Raw genomic sequence first — 25,361 nt, 5'->3', positions numbered from 1 at the left:
CAGATCTATGGATCTTATATGCTAAAATTTCCTTTGAAGTCAGGTTGTGTCATGGGAACTGCATATTCAGAACCAAATCTTACAAAAAGCTTTGGCAAACTGTTCTTGAGGGTTTTGAAAGTGTTTCTTATTCTAGTTTACAGTCTTCTTATTGAAGAAAATGTTTTTGTTTTAATATGAAATTTTCTCCTTAATTTCATATGACATCACAGTGTCATTGGAATAATTGCTGTTATTTCTGTGCATAAGACTGATGTCACAATGGTAGGTATGATGACATAAGGCGAGTTTTGAGCCTCTGGGAGGCAGAGGTAGAAAATAGCAAAGGCTTTAAAGTAGTTTATAATCCCTGGAGAGTCAGCATGGCTGGAGCACTGGGGTAATGAACCACTGGGGCTGCCAGGGAAGCACAGAGATGCTCCCTGCCATGCTCACTCAGGACTGTTAGAGAGAGAGGGTCACTTTACTGCCCAGAGACAAGTGGCAGGTCACATCACTCAAAGGGGAATCCCAGATTCTGGCTTACAGCAGTTTTCCATTAATTTGGTGCCAGGACTGGTGGAGTAGGAGAGAATCTCTAGCCCATTATTTCCAGACATGAAAAAGGACTGGCAGGAAACATATTGAAGCAGATGTCTTGTGTTTGAACAGAATTTCAGTGAGTCATCTGCATGCCCTTAGGCATTCAATGCACCAGACAGCTTTCTAATGGCTGTGGCATCTTGCTCACCATCTAATATTATGCATATGTTCTACAAAATAAAACCCCATATCCTCAGCTGGGGAAGGTCTCTGATACTTTGCTAACCCTGGTAAATTTGCTGTGCAGTTGGGGACCTGGCGCAGGAACGCAATGCCCAACACAAGCTTAATCTGATTTGGTGTTAAGAGCTAGAACCTGACCCTGACCCCTGACCCATAAGTGGTATTGCTGTGGCAATCTTTTGGGACATGAGCATTTGTCATCTCCAGACAGTCCATGCTGACAAAAGGGGTTTTGTGAGTTTGCTGGCAGCCTGTGAGGTACGTACACAGCTGTGTGCTACCTTAATTTTCTCCTTCTTTGTCCCAACATGCCTTTCGGGGATTGACCCAAAGTGAATTAAAAGAGAAGAAAGATATTTCAGCTTTTAACAGCATCAAGTTCTTTTCCTTCTTTGAGTGCAAAAATGAGTGTCTTATATCAGGCATATCGTGATCTTGTTACATGTGACAATATGATGTAGCAGCTACTAAGGGCAGCAGGGAAGTTTCTCTTTTCCATCTATCCTTTTGATACTCACCTGCATGTTCCTTCTCCCCCAGCAAAAGAAATAAAGCCCCATGTGCTGTAATCCTCAATTAATACTATCTCATTGATCAGTTTCATTGTTGGATTGAAGCAGCAGGAGGAGGACATGCATCCAGGTAATGATTTACTTACTGCAAGGTCAAGGAAAATATTTGTGCACAACCACGGCCTGCAGAGCTGATAATGAACTGTCCTGTCTAGTTGGTCCCACACTTCTGGCCTGCCACTAAGCCTGGATGTGAAGTAGTGATTTCAATATCAGAAACAGCAAAGCAGAGCCTTATCTTCATCACTTTCTTGGGTGGTTGCAAAATATTTGCACATATGCTATGTGTAACCTGATTACTTGACATCATGAATTGACATGAAACCATCCCCAGGAATAGGACCTAGGTAAATCAAAACATGTTGCAGAACTACAAAGAAATTACTTAACTCTGACAACTAGCATGGGAAATAGGGAAAATTATGGCAATATGAAGTCTAAACTGAATCTTACACTGTTGCAGAGCTGATCTTGGATTAGTATAATTTGGAGTTTCTTTCAAGCCTGGTTTTTCTGTTTCACACAAACAAAACAATCTTTTTTTTTTTTTTTAAGAGAAAATCTAATGTTTTTCCACTCAGTCTCTCCATTTTTTCTGTAAAAATAGTTCTTTTGAAATGTCATTTTTACTTATGATTATCATAGCAGATTGTCTAAAGACACTGTTAAGTATGCTGTGCTGGAGGGGGAGGGATAACTGTAGAGACTGCTTTGCAAGTGCTGCTGTTTGGTTTTGCTCCTTATGTGGTTTCAAACAATGTATATTGCCTTTCTGACTAAGGTGTATGCTTTTTATCGGTGTTCTCTATGTGTACATATAGTTGGTTCAGAAGCCCCAAAACTGGGAGGTAATTCAGGTGAATCAAACAGCAGGAGTGTTTCTTCTCCTGGGGAAAAAAGGCCTTTTAGTTTTACTGTTTGATTATTTTCAGGCTAATTTTAGTATATCTTGAGCTTTGAATATACTCATCTTTGAACTATGTGAAAACACTGCACTGGCTTAGGGTTGCTGAATTTCTGGCATTTGATTTCTCATATTCTCTAATGTCCTGCAGAGAATTCACGCTGAATCCTGAATTGATTAAGAAGCGATCTCACTTTCATGTATGGTGGTATCACATCTTCTCTCTTTAAAGTCTCAACATACTGCAGACTGTTCTGAATGACTTTGACTCGCAAATTCTGTTCCTGTATTGGAAACTGAAATCTTGCCATGCAAGAGGATGGCTTGTCCTACTATGCATTCTTTAACTTGCATTGTTATCATGGAGAGGCTGAAAAGCACAAAATCAATGTAAAGAACCTGGCTTCTGGAAATCTAGTTTATTGCTGATTAATGGAACTGAAGACAAATGATGTCATACATACCTGATTTTGCAAAGTTTAATACAACATAACATCTGAGGTTACGTGTAGGAATGCCTTATGCCAGTGTCCTGTGCCAACAGTAATGGGAAATTAATTTGTGTGACTCTTTTAATAACAACGTTACTAGAAAATGAAGCCTGCATTGCTGTTGAATTGATTTGCTATGCAAGTGATAACAATACTCTTTCCCGCTTCTTGCTTGTGAGTTATTCTCTGGCTGTGAGAAAGAGCATGTGTTCATGTTGTAATTAGTAAATAGACAGTGAAACTTCTGTGCAGTGTATTCCTTCAGCTTTCTTCTTTGGTATGGAACCAAAGGAAGTACCAAAGCTCCTACAGAGTGCAGTAAGCAAATGTAACGAAGACAGTGATGTACCTGACTAATCAAAAGATGAACCTGAATGCATTGGAATGTGACGTTTTACATTGTAGCTGATCAAAAGCTTCATTACATCCTATGCCAGAATTTTTGATATCTTAGCTTACCATAGGCATTTACAGCAATCCATATAAAATTTTTATTCTAACTCTGAAGATAATCAGGAAACTTGGTTTTGCAGGTTTTTGGCTAGGACTTACTTTCTGTTCATTCAAGACATAAATTGCATTTTCTCTGAATAGAAGCCTGCTCAGTGAGGTTCTTGAGGACACTGTGGTTATTCATTGAGTAGGGTGATACTTGGAATGTGCAACCCCATCTTTTTCAGATCAAATGTGGGTAAAGAGAGTTTGGCATCTAGCCTGCTAACATCCTTAATTACTGAGCTCCTGGTAAACTACAGCTGATGGAAACAGAGTCTTTTTTTTTGAAAAGAGAACAAAGTGGCCACACAACTACACATGCAAACAAATGCTGGACTAGTTCATCGTGTAAAAGATGTATTTGAATCCTGAGGTATCAACAAAAGGGATATGAATGAGGAGAAACTTCCTAAGGCATCTCTAAACTCCTTCTTGCTCAGCAGTAATGATATATAAAGTTCACACAAATAACATAGCATGTTATTTACTGGATGTTCCTCAAAGAAAATCTTTGAGTAAGTTACATGAAAACATCAATAGGAATACTGGTGTGCTTTAAGAATTAAAAGAGAACAATGGAAATATTTCCAAGTTTCTGTGTTTGAGTTCAAATGTTTTTTGTTCACCCAATATTTAGTGGAAATTAACTAATACAAGATGCACCATGCTGATTTTATCTATTACATAAATTACATTACCTATGGAATCTGTTAACAGCATTGTTATTTTCACACATAGCATATGTGCAAATAACAGTGAAGAGTGATATTATCCACAACATTTTTTCTTGAACTGTTAGGAAATTAGGTACTGTTGGAAAATGCTGACTAAGAAAGAAATTTTGTTCTGGTTTTGATACATGAGAATGAAACAGCATCATGACTGTAGAATGAACTATATAAAATAAACTTGCCATGAAAGGCTGACAAAACCAATGCCAGACAGTATGTAAAAAAAAAAAACCCAAATCTAGTTATTTGGGAGAGAAGTAGATTTGATTTGAGTAGATTTGAGTTTAAAATCAAGGTTTCCTACCTTACTGTGCTGCTTTAAATAGGCTGGCTAATTGTATGGTGTAATATGTTCCTCTGTGAAGTTTTTCCTCCAAAGTTGGAAAGGATTAAGTTCCTAACTAATGTAGAACATGAACACCTTTGATACGTGAATATGAATACGATAGAAATATCTAATCTCCAATACTACATTGAGGACCAAAGACTTGTGTGCTATGCTCTTACAAATGTCCAATCTGAAGCTTTGTGCATTGAAATTAAGTCTATTTTGTTTCTATCAGGACTTGAGTGATATTTCTGCACAAATAGCATCAGCTTTTAAATACTCATTAGATTTTGATCTGAAATGTCAGTTTACCAGAAAGACATGCAACTCAAAGCATCCATATCATCTCATACACACAGCAGTAAAATTTGAACAGCATTAATACATAGCACATACATTAGATGTCCCTAGAACCAAGGATCCCAGATATATGAGACAGATGTTTATCTCCTATATAATGTATTATGACAGCAGGCTGGAAATTAATCTATTTCCATTATGTGGATAACAGTAACACCTATGTATCTATTTAATATATAAACTTTGTAAAGATTGGCTTGAGAATAGTGGAAAGTTTTGGGGGTTTAACCCATTTCCTGAAATATGTATCTGGGATGTTAGTAAATATTAGCAAAGTCCAAAATGCCATGTCCTACAATTCAGCCACAACAACTCCATGCAGGGCTACAGGCTGGGGGCAAAGTGGCTGGAAAGCTGCCCGTCAAAAAAAGATCTGGGGGTGCTGTCAATGTCCAGCTGAACATGAGCCAGCATGTGCTCAGGTGGCCAAGAAGTCCAATGGCATTGTAGCCTGCATCAGCAATAGTGTGGCCAGAGCAGTGATTGTCCCACTGTCCTCAGCATGGGTGCGGCCACACCTCAAATCCTGTGTTCAGTTTTGGGCCCCTCACTACAAGAAGGACATTGAGGTGACAGAGCATGTCAAGAGAAGGGCAATGGAGCTGGTGAAGGGTCCAGAGGATAAGTCCTATGAGGAGGAGCTGAGGAACTGGGGTTGTTTTGCCTGGAGAAAAGGAGACCCAGAGGTGACCTCATTGCTCTCTACAACTCCCTGAAAGGAGGAGGTAGAGAGACCAACCTCTACCAAAGTAGAAGTTGGTCTCTTACAGGAAAATAGTGACAGGACAAGAGGAAATGGCCTCAAGTTGCACCAGGGGAGGTTCAGACTGGATATTAGGAGGAATTACTTCACTGAACGACTGTTAAACATTAGAATGCACTGTCCAAGAAGGTGGTGGAGTCACCATCCTTGCAGGTGTCCAAGAAACAACTGGATGTGGCTCATAGTGCCATGGTCTAGTTGACAAGGTGGCGGACAGTCAAAGGTTGGACTTGATCACAGGGATCTCTTCCAATCTAAATAATTCTGTGATTCTGGGACATGGTGTATAGAAGCCCTGCTGGTGTGAATCTGCATTAGAAAACTCTCTTTTGTTTATCTTTTTTTTTTTTTCTGCTTGAGTATGTTCAACAACTGCTCTGCAGACATTTCTTCTTTTGTATCATTTGAATAGGTATCCAGTGAGATAGGGCTGATGTTCTATGGATACTAACACTCAAGAATAATCAGTTAACTTTGTGGAGAGGCACAGATTTATATTTTGGTATTGCCTGTTTTTATAGCAGAACTTCTGATAGTCATCCTTGAATTAGCACCTTTTGAATTCATTAGGGAACATTGGCATTTGCTAAACAGCAGATTTGGTTAATAATTCAGTTTTTTCAAGTGTTTTAAAACATGATTTTCATATTTATAAGTGTGATTAATTTGCAAATCAAGCCAGCTGACAAAGAGTGTCTTTTGTCTAGAAAACCCACAATTTAACAGCAAGGAATGGAATTAGTTGAAAGATAATAGGTTGAGGTAAAAGACTGCAACATTCAGGTTGTAGACTTGAAGGAACTTGCTTCTTTGCCTAACAGTCTAAAAATTTTTTTGCCCTTCATTTATCTTGCGTTATTTGGATTATCTTCCATTCCATTTGATATGATTGCAATTCCAAGGACATTAGAAACTGCTGCATTTTTGGCAAGTGACTTGCCAAGAACATTTCTCTGCTCTTCACACTCCATATCACTCTTATGCAGACTAAATTTTATTTGTCAACTACAAAAAAGTCATGATGGTCAGGTTTCCACCCTGTCTGACTTTCTCAGCTATCAGAATAATATTTCCCTTTATACTTAAAGGAGAAAGAAAGAGGGATTCATACTTCTCTACAAATCAAGAAACAGGAGTGTTCTGAACTCAGCTCTCCTGGAGGCAATGTCTAAAGTAAGAGCAGATGAACTTAAATGTTAAATTCAAGTTAAATGCCTAAAGGTAACAATCCCAGTTGAAAGTGTTAATTAGCACCAAAGAAGCATTCAGGTCTTTGAGAGCTCCATCTGCTATTGCATAACCAAGATAACCAGAAACTTACTACCCTACAGCAAATAAAGCAAACAAGACTTGCTTTCAGGGCTCTTCTGCTTTACAGATATGTTCTTTTTTCCTGTGGGAAGCACAACTTACTTCATAAGAATAACATGAGCTAGATTTCTTGCAAAGGCCAAGGCAACCAAGTATCAGCTCTGCAGTCACGGTCAAGCCACCAATATTGCCAGTATTGTTAGAGGGCAAGGTCACTGAGGGTATTGCTTCTCTCTGGTTTTCCCTTCTCTCTCATGCAGTAACTGTGGAAAGACTTCTTGCAAGGAGGTTATACAGTCTATTTAATTTTTAATGGGCTACAGACCAGACTTCACTCTTTAAAGCTGTTCTTAATGTCCACTATAGATTTTATCTTACACATCACTTTCTACAGGATTTTTTCTCTTCATAGGAGGAACAGGAGTAAAATGGGATTATATGCAAAGCTGAGCCTTGCAGGCTGCCTGAAAGAGTAGCAGCAAGCAAAGGAAAATGAAAACAGTATTTTATAGCTGTTATAAAAATTATTCCTGTGAGCAACACATTTTCTTTAAAAAAATAAAGAGGTCTTTAAAAGAAGTCTTGCCTAAAGGTGACATATTTGGCTTCATTCTTATTGGATACTTATTAAAAATCCTTCTCTGGTAGTGCTTTTTTGGGTTATGGGGTTTAGGTTACAAGAGAGATGAAGAGAGACTTTTCACAATAGCATGTAGTGATAGGACAAGGGGAGATGGCTTCAAACTGAGAGTATGTTTAGAGTTGATATTAGGAAGAAATTCTTTACTGTGAGGGTGATAAGACACTGGAATAGGTTGCTCAGAGAAGCTATGGATATCCTATTCCTGAAAGTGTGCAAAGCCAGGCTGGATGGGACTTTCAGTAACCTGGTTTAGTGGAAAGTGCCGCTGCCCACGGCAGAGCGGTTGGATTAAAGACAATCTTTTAGGCCTTTCCAACCCAAACCATTCTGTGAATCTATAATTAATCACTGAAGCTGAGGTTTATGGTGATAATGCAAATCATCCCACGCTGGTGTCTGAGAGTTGATCAACAGTTTACCTGTACATGTGACTTCTATGTTCAGTAAGTGGTCATATGCCTAGAGGCACACAAGTGATCATTGTTTCTGTGAGCACGTTACAGAGAGCTTACTGGATTTTTTTGTGTTATTTGGCTGTTTTCCCTGGTATGGTTTTCCCCACTGGAAGAAAAAAGACAGCTGTCTTATTATCTATGAGCACAAGAAACTAGTTCTCCTTTACAGACAGCTGCTGCCTGAACAGAAATGGTAGTGCTGGGTTTGAGCTGTAGAGCTTGAAGCAATTCTATCCTGACAGTGTGGGCAGCCTCCCTCTTAGCAGGGCAGTGCCCTACTGATGTTCTTGAGTTCAGACTTAAGGGTTTGCCTCTGCAGAGAAAAACTGAGGTAGAAAAGGCAGTTGCCAAGAAAGAGTAACTCTTGGACTCAGCTAACATGCCTGGGAACCCAAGGATGAATAATTTCAAGAACAATATGAGTACTTCAGAGCTAAACACACAGACATGAGCAGTGTGATGTGATGTCTGCATATGATCTTATCTCAATGCTCTTGGAAAGAAAGGGGGATTTTTTTCAGTTGACGGGAATTTGATACCTAAGTCTCGTGAGTATTTGTTGGAAATCTGACTGTGAGGTTTATCTGTTTAGGCAAGCATTCTGCAAAAATTATTTTTGTTTGGGGGGTTTTGGGGTGGGATATTATCTGAATAAGGATGGGAGAGGGCTAGGTTCCAAGTTTCAAACAGATTATTTTTTTTTTATGTTTTAACAGATTCACTCTACTTCCTAGAAAATGTAAAGAAATGCATTTTAATGTACTTTAAATTAACAGCTGCCTCTCTGAAGAATTCTGATGCCAATTATAAAAGAAAGCTACTTATCTCTTGGACACCTAAGATATGGGGAAATCCTGTGGCATGGCCATAGCACCTTTTATTTTCTCATAATGGATGATGTTTTATTTTGCCAGGAGGCAAAACATGTAACCTGTTTGCATAAGTCAAACAATGGAAATGAAGTATATCCACTGGACATACAAAATATCTTATATATATTCTGTCAAATATGCATGCTATATTCAAGTAACAAAACCTTAGAGATTGGTACTATTTCTGTGAGTACAGCAATACTAAATATTTTGTATTATCTTTCCTTTTCTCCCCCTTTTGCTTCTGGTCCTCTCTTTCTTGTTCAAAGCATAACTTACTGAAGTGTGTGTATGTCTTTTTCTACTATGTAGAGAATGAAGAGGTAGAGACCCTTGATCTCCATCCAATAAATAGCTTTTAGATCCTGAAACTGAAATAAGGAATTTGTTCTAGCCATCTCAACAGCTTTTGAATGAGGCAAAAGGGCTAAAAAATGCACAGTAAAAGGCAAGCTTCTCACTTTCTCCGTTTCATTGGTTGCCCAGACACCAGACAAGACTAGTGTATGCGAGACTGTTATGACAAAACTCCAGTTTAAATTTTGTGTGGGTTTTTTTCAGAATATTCCTGATGATTGACAGGACATTTTTCCTTGAAATTTAAATCTCCTAGCTAATGGGTTCCATTTCTCTTTAAATGCCATGAAACATATGCTGAGAATTTTATCAGCCACAGAAGATTATATTTTTAATTCAACTTAATATTTTCAGGATGCTTGAGTATTCTGTGATGCTCTCAAGTGCTAATGTTTGGATAAAGACACCGTATTAACACATATGCAATGCTCTCCAACCCATCCATCATGCCATCAGGGCATCCATCTGCCTGGTAACCCTTCTCAAAGGGGACAGCTGAGCAGCATCTAAATTCAGATCTCATTTCTGCCTGAAAACAGGCAAGAACAAGATGGTCATATGCAGGGGTTTTAAAAACAAAATCCCCTTTGGATCAGACTTGCCACCTTTGTGGAGATTTACCTCCTTGCAGAAAATAGTGAGCATGAACTCTTGTCTGCAGAATGGAAATATCAAGCTGATCAACATTTCCGCATTGCTTGCAAGATAATCCTTCATTTGAGCTGCTTATCTGAAATCTGTCTCATGAATCTGATGGGAGGATTTCCCCTAAGTAGTTAATTATGGTGCTGCTAAATTTCCTCCTCTCTACTTATTCCTTCACTTTAAGAAAAGTCATGCAGCTAATAAAGACTGTAAACTTCAATTAAAAACAAATGAAACATTATCTAGCTGAAAATTTATTAAGGCACCTGAAACTTTATACCTTTCATTCTCATCTTACTTTTCCAGATTCTCACTGTAGGTAGATTTTTAGTTGGAGCTAATATGGCTGTTCTGACAAAATTGTTTGGGGTTTTGTTTGGTTCATTGGTTGGTTTTTAGTATGTTTGGGGGCTTTTTGTTTACTTGGATCTTTAGGTTGTTGTTGATCTGACTTAGAGCATTTAAATGGAGAATTCTTCTATGTCAGGCTAAGCCCTGTCTGTTGTCCCGGCCTGAACCTGGCTCTGAAGGAATTGCAAAGACAGAATAAAGACATTGCCAGAATAATTATTTCTAGGGCATGTGAAATTCCTACAGTCTTCTAGACTAACTTATACTGCAGAGAGTAACCATGGTTTTGGTTTATAAAGTATTTTGTACCTAAATGAGATTTATGAGAAAGATGTTTTGCAATTTAAGCGCCGCTTCTGACCCCTGATGTGAAGGTGATAAGGGATTGCAAACACATTTTAATATGGATGATGAAAAATTACCACGGTAGTATGGAAAATTGATGGGTCATTTCCCAAACACAGAATACATTTTGTCTATGAGGAATCATTTTGTGGGTTATTTAGATTTCTCAACCAAATTTTTTAGGAAGATCATATTCAGGTTCTGTTTACACACAAGCTTTCTTTTCCTTCTGGATAAGGTCAGTATATTTTCCCTGGTGCAGACACTGAATGGAACTGGATGTTCCCTGTGCAATTGTGTCTGCCTTAGGGTGGGATTTCTTATGTAGTTCTGTAAAACATGCATCTCGTGCAACATGTGAGAAAAGGACTTGAATTCAAGTAATAAAAGATATATTCCTATCAGAGAATAGATACCCATAAGAGTTAAGTTTTACTCAAAAAGTTATAAAAGTCCTCATTCTCCTTTTCCTGAGTTGCTAAACAGGACAACCCTGGATTTCATGTGGTGCCGCCTCATGGGAAGCTGCTGGGCACAGCCTTTGTCCTGGAGAGTTCCCCTGCTCAGAGCTGGGTGTGTTGCTTTCTGCAGCAACCCAGTCCCTAGAGAAAATGGAGTAAAATGTACTTAATTGTTCTTGCCATGAAAAATCAACATCTTGGAGGGAGAAATGGCTCCCATTCAACTGCTTTTATGAAATTCTAAAAGAAGCTAAACTTTATCCCTGGAAGGTTTAAGATTTTGGGGATGTTGTCAGATTGCCTTTCATTAGATTTTCATTGCTTAATTCTGGATGTATCTCAGAAATTCCCACTTAATCCTCGGGAAGTTTTGGTCTCCAGTATTTCAACAGCAGAGGCATAAGTGTCTTATGAAGATACCTGTTTAAGCATTTTTATGAGCTTTTTTCTCTATATTCCCTTCACACATTGACAAGGACAGGTGTTACCTTACCTTTTTCTCACGTTTGTGGCTGTTGAAAAAATTATTGGAGCCTTTTGGCATGTGGTCTATAAAAACTTGCCAAATGCAAATTTATTTGAACAAATAAATGCTTTCTGCTAATTACTCCAACCAGAAATTCTCCAAAACATGCTGAAGTGTTACAAGACTTGTGCTTAAACCATGGTCATAAGCTCTTTTCTTCTCCCACATGGATTTTAGGTTTCTTTTCTTGTACAGCATGCAAACTAACTGTGTGCAGGTCCTGGTCATTTATATCATTATGTACACATGACCAAGTACTGAATTATTACATATTTAGTATGAGACACAGCTTCAAATTTTGTTTTGCACTTAGTTTCTGCTGAGACCTGTGCTCAGAGGCTCTACCAGCCCTGAGGCAGCAAAATTCTCCATGTGTGCCCAGTATTTTGGTGACTGAAGAAACTCATTGGTTCATGGAAACCTGTGTAGGACTTGCTTGAAGACCAGTTTTGGGTTTTTTTTTTTTTACTTCTTTAGGCCCTTGCTGCACAGGGTTGTTTTTTTATTATAACATGTCATGGGAATTCCATGCTCAATTCCATTGAGCAACAGTGCCTGCAAAAAGAATGTGAAGAAATAAAATTACTTTTCTCCTGCTTTCTTGTATTAAGAAGCTATTTCCTAAGGCTATCTACTTAACTGCAGCTGCTGTCTGTGCCTCGAGATATTAGAAAAAATGGCATTATAGCTCAGATCAGCAGCTTACTCTGGTTCTGATTTCTCCTGTGTTTACTACCAGACACATTGGGGCCCTTACACTACCAAGATTGAGTAGATTGTTAAGACCCAGGTGGTGGATGGCTTGTTTCCCCTTAACTGTTTTCATAGTTGGTAGCAGGAAAGTTTCTTGCCACTCCCTTATCTGAGGTTTATGTAATGAATTGATCATAGGCAGCACTTGCTTTGAACTTGTTCCAGTTTGGCAGAGCTTGGCTGTTCCTGAGTCACTGTGACTCTCAAAGGAATTCTTCCTGACTTTGGATGTAGGTAGGTGATTTATCCCTACCATGGGCATTTTGAAAAATGTCACAATGAGAAATCAGGCTCTTAATTGGATACTGAAATGGCACCATTGTACAGGCACACTCTGATTTAGAGTCTAAAAATACAGATCAGCTCTGACTCCAGGACACATGCTGAATTCCCTGTTCTCTGTGCTGTCCTTCACTGAATGAGATATTCCAAATGCATATTCTAGATACCTCTGCCTAATAGGGTCAGTTTGAATCTCCTTACATGAAAGTGGTAACACATGTTGTCATTCCTGTACTCTGTGTGTATATGTGCTTTCTCATGGTCACTCACTTGTTTTCCCACAGACAAGGTCTAAGGGTATCCCCATTTTCCTGGGAAATTAAAAATTAAACCTTTCACCAAGAGGTAATGATAGCAGGTGTAATACTTCCTAACAGATAACTCTACTTTCCCTGAAAGCCTGTAAATAAGGAAAAGAGCAACCCAGGTTTATACTGACAAATAGCCAAAGACAGCAAATTAGAAGTTTTTCTTAGTGGTTACAACTTCAGTTAAGCAAAGAGCAGAACATACCATAAAATAGCAAGCAGTAAGTTATTGCAGCTGCTAAAGAGTGTTGTACTCTATTGACAGGCCGGTGGGCTCACTTCACAGCTAATGGGTTTTATAATGACAGCAGTGAAACCCTGTAACAGGATGCCCATCCCTGGAAACATTCAAGGCCAGGCTGGATGGGGCTCTGCGCAACCTGGTCTAGTTATTGCAGGTAGGTTGGATCAGACAAACTTTAAAGGTCACTTTCAACCAAACTACTTCATGATTCTATGAAAACACTCTAAATTAACATAGTTTGATCAAACTGCAAAATTACCCCCACCCCAAAAAAAACTCCATCCAAAAACTCTGTGTACAGTGAGGTGCACTTGTTCAACCATCTCTCCCAAGCTGTCACTGTAGGCCAGGCAGAATTGCCTGATGACAAGCAGGTAAATCCTCATTTTTTTCTTCTTGAGTCCCTTTTGGAGTTTCTATTCACTTCCTTATCCTTTAAAACACAGAGAAAACCCTGTGACACTGTGACTATTGCCGCAGACTCCCTGGCAAATAGGTGTTTTGCATTCTCTCTCTTCTCTCTGCAGAATGTTTCTTTTTCTTCTCCACCAATAGGTGGAGCAGAGAGGTCTCACCTCTGCCATTATCCACAGGAACCTTTCAGTAAAAATAGTGCACTTACTTGTTTATCTCCCCAGAAATGATTCCAAATCTTGACATTATTTCCCCAGCCATTTTTGCCAACTCCCTTTTACCACTTGTGTGCCTGTTCTCTTTCACTCTCAGAATGCAAATATACCAGTTAGGACCAACTGTCAAGGTCTTTTTTTGCTCTCCTTTTAAATATTCACTGTAAAACAAACCTCAGGGCTCTTTTACTAAATAAACAAATAAAACCAATAGAAATTGCTTGCTCATTAAGGTATTTATTCCTATATTTTGTGTAGAAAACTCTCCTAAACCTATGCTTTGCTCCTAAATTACTGAAAGTTGCCTTTCAAATTGCTAACAGAGCCATATAATATGTGTAAGTGTTGCACAACATACACATAAGAATTAATGTTTAACAATATAGTGCCACTGCTGAGAAGGTGTCTGTAAACAGTGCTTGTTTATATGAGAACCTTTGGCATATCTGCCAGTGAAAAGCAGATCTCAAAAATGTTTGCACCCGAGTGATTGACTCACATTTGTTCAACTCCTCTGATGAAGGAAAAACCCAGCTTCCTGCAAAATGAGCACATGACCACAGAAATTATCCCACAGGACCTTTTGCTCACTGCTCCCCTATTTGGAATTTTTTTTTTAAGAATTCCAGATGAGGCTGCTGCATTTGGGTTGTGTTTTGTCTTGTGCAATTACCTTTAAACAACCTTTAATAGATTTTAGCTGTGGCATTGAGATTGCACTTCAGGAAAACTAGAAGTAGGTGTACACATGCAAGCACATACTGTGCCTACATTTGCTACATTCAGCTTGGGCTCCCTGACATAGGATTAAGAACTCTAAAGTATTAATTGATGCAAACGTCTCATGGTATTCAAAGACAAACAGGGAGAGAAGGGTGTTGCTATCTTAATGGGATAGACAGACAATTAAAAAAAAATATGGAAAAAGAGCCTTTTTTCCCTCCATGGCTAGAACAGTGTTTTGCTTGCCTATATTTACTTGGACAAGTCACCAGCATATCAGGGCTGATGGGCTGTGACCTCTAAAAGTTAATATGTTACACAACAATAATATAAAACAGTGTTAAAGTAGCAAGTGCAGGAATTAGTTTAGTGCCTGCTCTAGGAATTTCCAGTCCACTTGACATATCTTGACTACTGCCCTGTTTCACAGTACTCAAGGTATGTCACTGTACTGTCATTGCAGCTTGAAACATCACCGCACTACCCTCCCACCCTACCCCAAACCAGAAAACCTATCTGGCTATGAAAAATGTTTCCCTGTCATCCATGGAGTATTTTCCACTTGCAGTCAGAATGGCTGTAACTTGGACGGGGGCATGGGGAGGCTCAAAGTGTGTTTGGGAGCAGCAGGGTTGTCCCTCTGGGCAACCTGCTTGCCCCACTCCATGCCACACAGAGACAAATAAAGCTACTCTGTGTGTGAAGGGACGAGAAGAGAGGAAAAATGAGGGAGTAGCTTTGCCAGAGACAGACAGGCAGGCAAGATTCCTCCTTTCATAATCTGTGCCAATTTAGATTAGCTTGAAGTGGCTGTGAAAATGCAGTCTAAATTAAGTTTCATCCAAAGTACCCAGCTTTATTCATAATTGCTCAGAGACAAGGAGTCTGTTGAGTCTGGAGTGGTATTTAGTTATTTTAATATACTGTCCTTTTTTCTTGCTAGAATCTCTTGGTTTGCTTCATTTCCAAACTAATGAGGTAGACTACATTGCCTTAGAATATCCTCAGACTTCACATTCTCCATCCTACATACCAGTGGTAGCAGGGATCCTCCGGAAAAAGAAAAGTTTAGTCATTTCATTGAAACACTGCTGCTGTTGTTCCAGCGTAACCCTCCTGCCAGGATGTTCCAGCATAACCCTCCTACCAGACTGGCAGCAACAAGGTCTAGGTTCAAACTGAAGGGAGTTGCTCCAAATGTGGTGACTTGAGGCCACACCTGGACAACTGGAAAAATTATACAGAACTTTACTATTTCAAAAGCAGAGGCATAAGTAAGAGGCAAACATGAATCAAACAGTTCAAGAAGATTTCTTTGGGTTTTTATTTTTTTGGGTGTTTTTTTTTTTGGGGTTTTTTTTTTTTTGGGTTTTTTTTTTTTTTTTGGCAGGAGAAAACAAAAATTTGACCAGGTAGATAAAGAGTGATAGTAACTGACTGTTACAGTTATTCTTTAACTATAACAGTTCATAGTCTTTTTTCTCAAAGGAAGTAATTTCCAGGGAAGAATTTTTCCCATCATCTCAGTGAAAGTAAGTGAAAGCTAAGATTTTTTGGCCAATAAACTGCCATGTGAAGCAATGCTCTTGTAGCTCCTTGGCTCCCTGAAGGTTGGGCCTCTGGCTGCTCCATTTTCATTTATGGGCCTTGGCAGCTCTGCTGAGAGCCCTTTGCTCTTGGCTGGCTGATCCTAACCTAGGACAGCCACCTGTGTGACTTCTGCAGCTGCTGGACTTCAGTGCTTTAATGCTCAGAGCTACCTACAGATAGATGGCTGAACTGAACCAAATGAGGAGCTGGACATGGATCTTCAAGGAGGCAGGGAAATGTGGTTTTTTTCTCCCTCATATGCATATACAGTCTGCAGCACAAAATCTTGTGGACCCCCTGCCCAACTGTCTAAGCCTGACCACTAACCTTCCACTCAAAGCACAATATTAGCTGTTGCCTTCGGCTGGGACAGCCTTTTGCCCAGATGCATTTCACAAAGCTTCAAATAAATTTGAAGACTATAAATATCATTGTTAAAGCTGCAAACTTTTCCCCAGTTTTTAAATTCCGTTTCTTAGCAATACCTCTCAAGAGTAGTAACACAATGTACAAAAGTAATGTTTAGGGCAAGTCTATTGAGTGTTCTGTTTACCTCCCTCTCACCCCTCTGGAGGGAAAAGGAGTACCTTCTGGAGGCATCCAGAGGTGTCTAGGGGGAAGGTTGTTCTTAAATTTTTGGGACAAGTCATCAGGTTTTAGACTCAAAGGGACTGAGTTAAAGATCACTCTGCTGCCTAAGTGTCTTTCCTTTCTTTTTTTTTTTTTTTTTTTTTTTTTTTTTTTTTTTGACCTAGAATATCTGGGAATACAAGAGACAAAAATACAAGTCTTTCACAAGTGGCTGAAATCATTGTCCCACTGATGGTGGGTTCAACCTGATCTCTTCAGCTCTTCAGAGCAGCCATGAGATCAGAAACTCAAAATCCTTTGTCTTATTTTTGTACGTCTCTCTCATCAAAACTGGAAGCTCTGATAACAAATCTACCCAGGGTGTCCTTTCAGGTTCCTGCAGCAGCTTTGCTTTTATGATGATGTTAGCAGGATATTTCATCATCCGCCTCCTAAGAGCACCCCCTTCATGCCCACACATTTCATTCCCATTTTAAGAAAAAAGTAAAAGTGTTTGGCTTTCCTTAGAGCATAGAGGGATTACAAAAGCAGATATCATGATTAAAATAAAGCCATACTGTTCTCTTTTCCAGGAGGTAGTAATACCCTATTTTGCCATCTTAGGAAAGGAGTTGACCCCTCCTCCCAGAGATGCATATTGGGACTATCAGCCTCAAGTCCTCAGGGAGCAGTGACAGAGGCCTCCCAATGGAAAGGTGCTGGATACAAACATTTAAAAGCCTAATTTTGCAATAAAACCTTGGGGAATTTTTGTTGGTTTGTTTTGTATTTGTTTTCCTGCTGATTGCTTTCTCCCCTTTCTTAATCATTAGTCTTTTCCAAGTTTTAATCCAATAACTTAAATGTTATTAAGACTTTTATTGGTCATTGTCTTGTAACAGGCTGTCACAAAACTGTTGAAGAAATCATGCTCATTAAAATTTACTTCCCCAAGCTTTCCACAGCAGGTTTCCTGATCATACTGTTGGACCACTGTGGAACCACTGATTTAATTTGGAGCTTCTACAGTAAAAATTAAACTAGAAATTAGTTCCTGCCTGTTTTGTTGGCTTAGATGCTGGATTCTGTTTCCCTTCAAAAAACACTCCATGCAGGGTTCTAAATCCTGGAGTTTCATTCTCAATTAACCTCAAATATCCTTAACTTGCCAGTGATGAATCCTATACTCTCACTTGAGTCCACTAACACAGATCCTTGAATCCTCATTTGGGCACTCAAGAACCAAAGAGTAGTTTGGGTTGGCAAGGGCCTTTAAAGGTCATCCATAGTCCAACCCCCACAGCATTGGCAAGGACATCTTTAACTTAACCAGGTTACTCTTCCCCTCCATCCAATCTAACCTTGAACATTCCCAGTGATGAAGCATCCACTGTTTCTCTGGGCAACCTGGTCCAGCCTCTCACCACTCTCATTGTAAAGAATTTCTTCCTTGCATCTGATCTAAATCTACTCATCTGTAGTCAAAACTGTTACCCTTTTCTTTTATCACTACATTGCCTGGCAAAAAGTCTGTTCACATATTTCTTCTACGCCCTTTTTAAGTATTGAAAGACTGCAGGAACTGTCACTTCTCCAGGCTGAACAACACAAATTTTCTCAGCCATTCTTCCTAAGGGAGGTGTTGCAGACCTCTGATGATTTTTTTGTGGCTCTCCCCTGGACCCATCCCAACAGTTCCATGGCTTTCTTCTGGTGAGGGCCCTGGAGTTGGATGCTGTTCTTCAGGTGGGGTCTCAGAGGAAGCCATAGGCATCTGGAGCCTCCAAGTAAGTCAGTATGCAGAAATAAAACCCCAAAACATAAAACCCTACCACAAAGCAAAAAGATTTCTAGAATCATACAATCATATATCTGTGGATAAATTATGTATTTTACGGTCTATGTTGCATCCATCTGAAGATTCCAGGTTAAGCCATTCTTAATGCTCATCCATCAGGATGATGGATGCTACCCAATCCAGTAGGGTAACAAATGTAATTATCAAGGTCTGTATTAGACAACAGTTTGGAAATGCAATTATAATGTATAAATGAACCATATTTTGTAATTGTGTAGGGAATCACCTTAAAACTGAAAACATGGTAGCAAAGTACTGTTGATTTTCAGGGTCACTCTTGCCCACACTACTCTTTTCCAAAGGGTTAAAAATCCCACCCCACAAGCTGCATAAATATTCTCTTATGGAAATCTCTGTGAAGGGGAAGGCTATACCAGCACAGGGTGACTGTGCAGGGGAGCTGCACCTGTTGTTTAAAATGTGCCGTGAGCTTGGTAATAGTTCAGCCGGGACTGGGCAACCTGACAGAGGTGGTTTCAGTAGCCATGAGACGAGGCTGTGTGGGGGAGGGCATGGAAGCTTCTGTCCATGGCAGGCCCAAGTGTCTGCAGGTGGGACCCAATCCTGTTCCCACACTGGAGTAGGACACAAGGATTTCTTGTTTACATGTAAGGACAAGAACAAGCAGGAGCAGCTCACACCAAGCACCCTGAGAAACCTTCATGTAAACAATGATTTAGGCTGCAGAGGTTGCCGCAAGACTCCCAGCTGGTTAGTCTTGTGTGCACACATGGTCCAACTCAAGCAGACACTTCCTTCAAGTTCAGGAACTATTTGGACAATGTTCTCAGACACGTGATGTGATTCTGCATGTCCAGAGCCAGGAGTTTGACTTGATGGTCATTGTGGGTCCCTTCCAATTCAGTATATTCTGTGATTCTATGAACCACTGGGGTGATTTGTCACATCAAATGCAAAGTATATATGGACAATTAAGTCAGTCACTTTCTGACTTTTAGTTTCCCCACGTAAGCTGAACACAGGTTTCAAAATGCATTATCAGTGAAAGTTTCTAAATATTTCCATGCGCATTTTGGTTCACTATTGAGCAAGAAAGTTAATGTGGCTTTTGTGACAGACTTAAAACACAGGCTAGTGCTGTGAAAGCACCTCCATAGTTATCACAGGTGCTAGTCTAATGCATTTTAAGAGCATTTAAACCTTCATTTGTCACCTTCTAGTAAAAGAAAAAATTGCAGTAAATCTGTGTGTTCCTTTGATATTGCATCAGATTATGAACAAGTATAAAATCAATCTATTCCTTCAAATATCTATGGACCCGTGCCTATTTACTGAAGAGTTTGTGGTCTTTATCCTAGACCCTTCATGGCCACTAAGGTCTTTCTGCGATAGAGAAAATGTGACTCTCTGCGGGATTATTGTTTTCCTCCCTTGTCATCCACCTCTGCTGAGAGAGTAGAAGGTGGAGAAAAGGTGGGGCTCTGGCTTGCCACCCACTCTGCTTGAAAGGTAAACTGTGCCAACAGGCTGGGCAGAAAGCAAGTGCTATCCAGACGCCAGCTGCTGCCAGCAGAGTTCTTGCCATGGGAGCAGAGAAGGAACCAAGCACAGATCTTGTCATCACAGTTTGTTTTCTGGGCGGTTCCTGAAGTCACACAGTAGTGCACAAACCTGAGTAGCAAATTCACAGGAAATCTTGAAATTTTCCTAATTTGCAACTGTTAACATCAAGAAAGTATTCTCTCGATTTTTAAGTTAGAGGTGTTCCATATTTATTTTTCCTAAAGACATCTAATGAGCTTTTGTATTCTCAATGCCTTGAACTCAAGGTAATTCTCATGCCGTACATTTTCTGGATACCTGCAGATGACTCACCTGAAAAAAAGGAGTGTCGATTCATTTTAATGATGTAGTAATTTATACCACACCCCTAGACTGAAACTGCAGCATAAGGAGAGCTGCCAAGCCAAGAGAAGACAGAGAAATAAAAAGGTTCCAAAAGTTCATCAACTACACCATGTCAGGTATAGGGTGTTTAAAGGGTGTTTAAAGAATGTGGCAGACTTTTTATCTTCATGTTGTCTTTTAGCGGACAGTAAACAGCAGACTCTTGGAAAGATTCACAAAGCATCAGTACAACTGGCCAGAAGTAGAATTACAACATGATTAACTTCCCATTCAAAAGAAAAGGGGACACAAATGAGAGAAGTTCTGTAGAACAGACAGTCATTACTGCCTGTGTTTGCAAGTGATATGAAAGATTTGGTAAATGCAGTTGGAATCACTAGAAAACCTCTCAATATCAGTCATCTTTGGATCATTGCAGTGATGTTGTCCAGATAATCCATACTTCCTCCACCCCTCTTTGACTCTCCAGTCCCTTCCTTGATAATTCAAGGACAGTTTTTCTGGTTTCTAATTCTGCGTATTGCTCACAGGAGCAGGGTGAGGAAGGTGACTGCAGTCCTTCATAAAAAGAGAAGCTCTACCCTGTCTTGTCACTGCATAATGACATCAGTTCAGTGATACCGTGGTGGAACAACTCTTTACTTCATCTCAGACCAAGATCTCCTGGATTGGTACCACCAGACATCTTTGGGAGACATCCCTTCCTCTTCTTTAGCCATACCTAGCTAACACAAATCTTCTGGAAAAAGACATAAGCATCAGGATTGGTCTCAAGGTATGCTAGCAAAAAGAAAAGTATTGTTGTTTTGTCATTTATTAGTATAAGGTGAAAAATTATTGAATCTGCAATGGTAAAATTTAGAAGCCTTTGTTGGCCTCAGAGGGTCAGGTGATGGAAAATCACCCTTTGCACAACTGATCATATCATGACATGATGGTGACTAGAAAAGTTGTATTGTACATGATGTCAATCTAAATAAGCACAGAGTGAATTCCTCAAGGTAAGGAGGTAAGCTATTTTGTCATTTGCTCCCTTGTGCTTGTAACCTGAGTCTGAATAAGGTTTTATACATGTCAGAGTTCATCTGCCTTCTTCGGATGCATTCCTGACGATAGCATCTGTTAAGGTGCATCATTCTTTCAGAGATATGAGTCTCATATTAATTCAATTTAGTGATTTCAGCAGGTATTTGGGGTAGGAATGAGTAAAAGGTAGGCCTTTGGGAGTGCATGTAGTAAATTAACAGGATGCAGCTATTCAAGTTCTGTTCAATTCATGGAGAATTGTAGAGATTATATGATATAACAAAGGCCTTTTTTCCTAAAGAATTAAGGAATGTGATGATATAATATTGGTGAGCTTTCTTTTTAAATCTTTGTGTGCTTTGAATTGTTGAACTAAGACAGCCACAAATTAGGTAACTCAATAGAAACAGCAGTAGCACCAAGGCTGCTACTTTTTCATCTTTGCATAAGTACAAATGTATTTGTCTTTATCTTAGTGCATTAGTTGTGACTTAAACACAGAAACTAAACCTTTTTTCATGTATGTTGCTATCAATCAGGATTAACTGAAAGGTGCATCAAAGGATGAAGGTGCAAAATGAGAATTATGTATGTAACTATGAAATTCTATAAAATTTATGTTGTAATTTATCCATTCTGAAACTTGAAAATGAAACTTTGAGATAACACTACCTCCTAACCTTGGAAAATTTCTAAATTTCAGTGAATTATTTTCTATCAAAAAAAAAAAAAAGAAAATTCAATGTTGTAGAAGTTTAACCCAGCCTGTGAGCTAAAAGGCAGTTGTGGACAATGTTAATAAAGCTTTACAGTGTTAAATATTTATGTAGAGGACTGTGAGTGTATATCATTCTTCTGATTATAGCACGACTATATTTTTTTAATATCAAAATGGTAATGGCCTTCTTGAACTAGAAACCCTGGTACTGAGTATTCACTACAAACATGGCTCATGAGAATTGTCTTCTAAGGGCATTTGGGATTTATTTACTCCAAGAATGACACTAGGAGTTAGTAGCTGACAGCTGGGGTTTCAAATGCAGCAGGTGCTCCTCACTGCCATCACTCCCAGCTCTAACCATGCTGCTGGCTGGAGAGCTGGGTGTGATGCTTGGGAGGGGTGCAGGCTGCTTGCAGTGGAGAACACATGATGTTGTGCATGCAGTGTGCTGCACAGGAAACACTGGGAGTGTGCCATATCCACAGCTTACACAGAGGAGTTTTCTGTTTTATTGTGTCACTAGACCATGCACAGAGTCTACAGTCTTCTTAATCCTGCCCAACTCCACAAAAGCTTGGCCTCTCTGTACCCCACTAACTGGAAAAGCATCAGTCAAATGAAGTGCTACAATTTCACACCACTTCTAAATGAACTGTTTCAGATCAGTTATTTATGCAGGAGGCCTTTCTGATAGTTCTGCTGGGCTGGGTAGCCCAAGGACTTTACTTCTATTTCACAAAAATTCTGAAAGAGGGTAATTCTAAGAGTGCAAATTACTTGCATTACAGGAAGAGGAGAAGATGAAGTGAATTTTAGTGGCACGAGCATCTGTGAGACAGTGAGTCGCATCTCTGAAATGCTACTTTCACAACTTCAGACTCTCTTTGGCATGGCAAATAAAGAGCAAAAAACCTCCCAGAGAGGAATGGCTGTAGGTGGGTCACTCTGACCAGCAGGCTAAGCAGGATTACTCAGCTCAGTACAATGAAGATAATTTTACATAAATTAGCTGGTGTTTTGATTCAAATTTGTTTTATTAGGTAGCCAAGATTTCCCAAAGGCTTTTTTCAATTATACAATATAACATGGTGTTGAAATTTTTTTTTTTTTATTTTCTCTGGATAGTATCATTGCCTTCTCTGACACTGTTTGAAGAAGTATGTTCTCATTGTACACATGAGTATGGGTCATGCAACTATTAATTTTTGGAAGCATCTTGTATTATCATGTTGCCTAGGAAGGTTCTCACCCCAGCTGGGCCCAAGAACATTTGGCCCACTGCATCCGTCCCAATAAATATACTTTCATTAATGTATTCTCATTTGTAGACTAGGCCTTGGGTTTCAAATCTTGAAAAAAAGTTCATATAAAAGGAATAGTAGAGAAGAGAGGAAATTGAAGGCTACTTGCCCAAAGCATATAGAACAAAATGGTAGGGAAAACAAATGTTGGGGGGGAAAAAGAATACATGGAAGAATGAGCATGAAATCAATACCAGATCTTAAAAACAAAATCCCCAAAGTTCTATGGTTCTTACACTCAAGACTGCATCAGTGTATTATAGCGATCAGCTTCAGTCCAGGTTATGTGGTTGTCTCCTGTGTCCTGGTGGCTTTTAATGTCCTTTAATTGTTCACAGAAATTTCACTTGCTCGATTCGTATCATAGGTTTAAACCATTTCCCCATCTCTTTTAATATACATCACGTTCCCACCCTGCAAATGTGTTCTGAAATACTCTCTTAGACAAAAGGACCCTTCCTTTCCAGATTATTTTTACATGGCATGATGGTGCTCATTCTGCCCTGTGATTGTTGGTGCTGAGCCAGGACTGCATCATGCATCCTCTCATCTCCATGGGTTTTTGAAGAATGGATGCTCTTGGACTTAAGGAAAAGGCCTAGCAAGCCCTGAAAATCTAAATTCTTGTTTCTTTTTTTCCTTTTCACTATGGATAGCAAAATAAAGGAGGTTTGTGAGCTTGAGGCTACACAACTCCAATTGCTATAATTAAATAGCCAGGAATTTTACAATTGTACGGTAAGTCAACTCTCTTACAGGGACTAATGCTTAAATTGCAACTTCTAGATTGTTTCAAATGGGAAAAGGACTTATGTGGTTTAAAAAGTTTGCTATTAACTGAACCTAACCACAATAACTAACTTCTATTCACAATTTCTTCCTGCTATAAATTTAGGGTTGTTATTTTTGCTTTGGTTTTAGGCTCAAACCTGGTTTCCAATTCTGTGATGGTCCTCAAACAGCTGAATCATAAAAAAATATTATGTTTTGGGCTAGAGAAAAGATTGGTTAACTGGTGCATACTAGCTAATGCTGATCTAATTTTAAGCTCTTTTTGCTATATAAACAAATTCTTTGGTATTAGACTTGTCTTACTAGATTCCTTACATGTTCAGTTACGTTTATACTACAAACTCAAATTCCTGAAATATTGCAGGCAAGTTTTAGTAGAAGAAAAATGTAGCCTTAAAGGGCTGATTCAGTAATACTACTAGCAGCAAAGGCAGAGAAAAATATGAATAAGATTTTGAAAACTCTAAAAAGGCATAAATGTGAAATTGCACTGGTGAATAATTGATTTTTATTTTTCATTTGTAAAGGCCTAAACTATTTTATTACAAGGATTTTATCATCCAAGGTAATTGATTTGCTAAGGAAATATATTGAGGAGGCCCATTGAAACAGAGATGAAGCTCTACAAACAGGAAAGGGTTAAACAAACTGGGAGCGCTGAACATGCCAATGTCACAATTTTATGACATTGGCAAATATTCATACAGCCCCTCTCCAAACTAATGCCCTTTGCCTAAACAAAGCAGCACAGCACCCCGATTGTGGGGATTACAATGCACACTAGAAATAGCCCCTTTGCCCTTTTTAAGAGGGACACTCAGTGCCAAGCAGTCTAGAGAAAAACAGATTCCCATGTTGCATCACACAGTGTACTCCTCACATTTCACTCAGCTTTTCCATCAGATATATGTGACTAAAGAATGGGGGACATGGACACTTGGCCCCACTGGTGCTCTGGAGACACAAGATCATGAGTTTGGTAATTAATAGGCTTTCACTCTTTTGATATGTTGTACAAAAAGAAGGGAACATAAAAAGCAAGTACTAGTCTGAGTGTTTTGTACTTTACACCTCTGCTCAGTTATATAAGGTTAGAAGTTACAGCTGAGTCAAAGGAAGTCCTTTTGGTGTAGTTTGCTAATGAAGAAAATGGGGAAACATCTGGGTGTTCTTGCAGAGGTTTTTGTGCCTGTGCAGCTTTAGCAACTGTTCTAGAATAGGGAAGAGTACATTAAGATTTAGGAATAAAAAAAGGAGATGAAAAATGACTGAACAGATGATGAACAGAGCTGTGAAATCAAGCTCCCGTGATTTAATAGA

At 39.2% G+C, this 25,361-nt stretch overlaps 1 protein-coding gene across 1 annotated transcript in view; it reads left to right on the top strand.

The window, feature by feature from the left end:
• The first annotated feature begins 20,953 nt into the window (after positions 1-20,953).
• Positions 20,954-25,361, top strand: part of COBL (cordon-bleu WH2 repeat protein) — a 164,988-nt gene continuing 160,580 nt past the window's right edge. The window contains exon 1 of the mRNA XM_072924368.1: positions 20,954-20,976. The gene's annotated coding sequence lies outside the window, so the exon portion shown is untranslated. The remainder of the gene's footprint in view (positions 20,977-25,361) is intronic.

Source organism: Taeniopygia guttata, chromosome 2 (assembly GCF_048771995.1).
Source record: "Taeniopygia guttata chromosome 2, bTaeGut7.mat, whole genome shotgun sequence".
Lineage (NCBI taxonomy): Eukaryota > Metazoa > Chordata > Aves > Passeriformes > Estrildidae > Taeniopygia > Taeniopygia guttata.
This window is presented reverse-complemented; position numbering and strand designations above follow the sequence as displayed.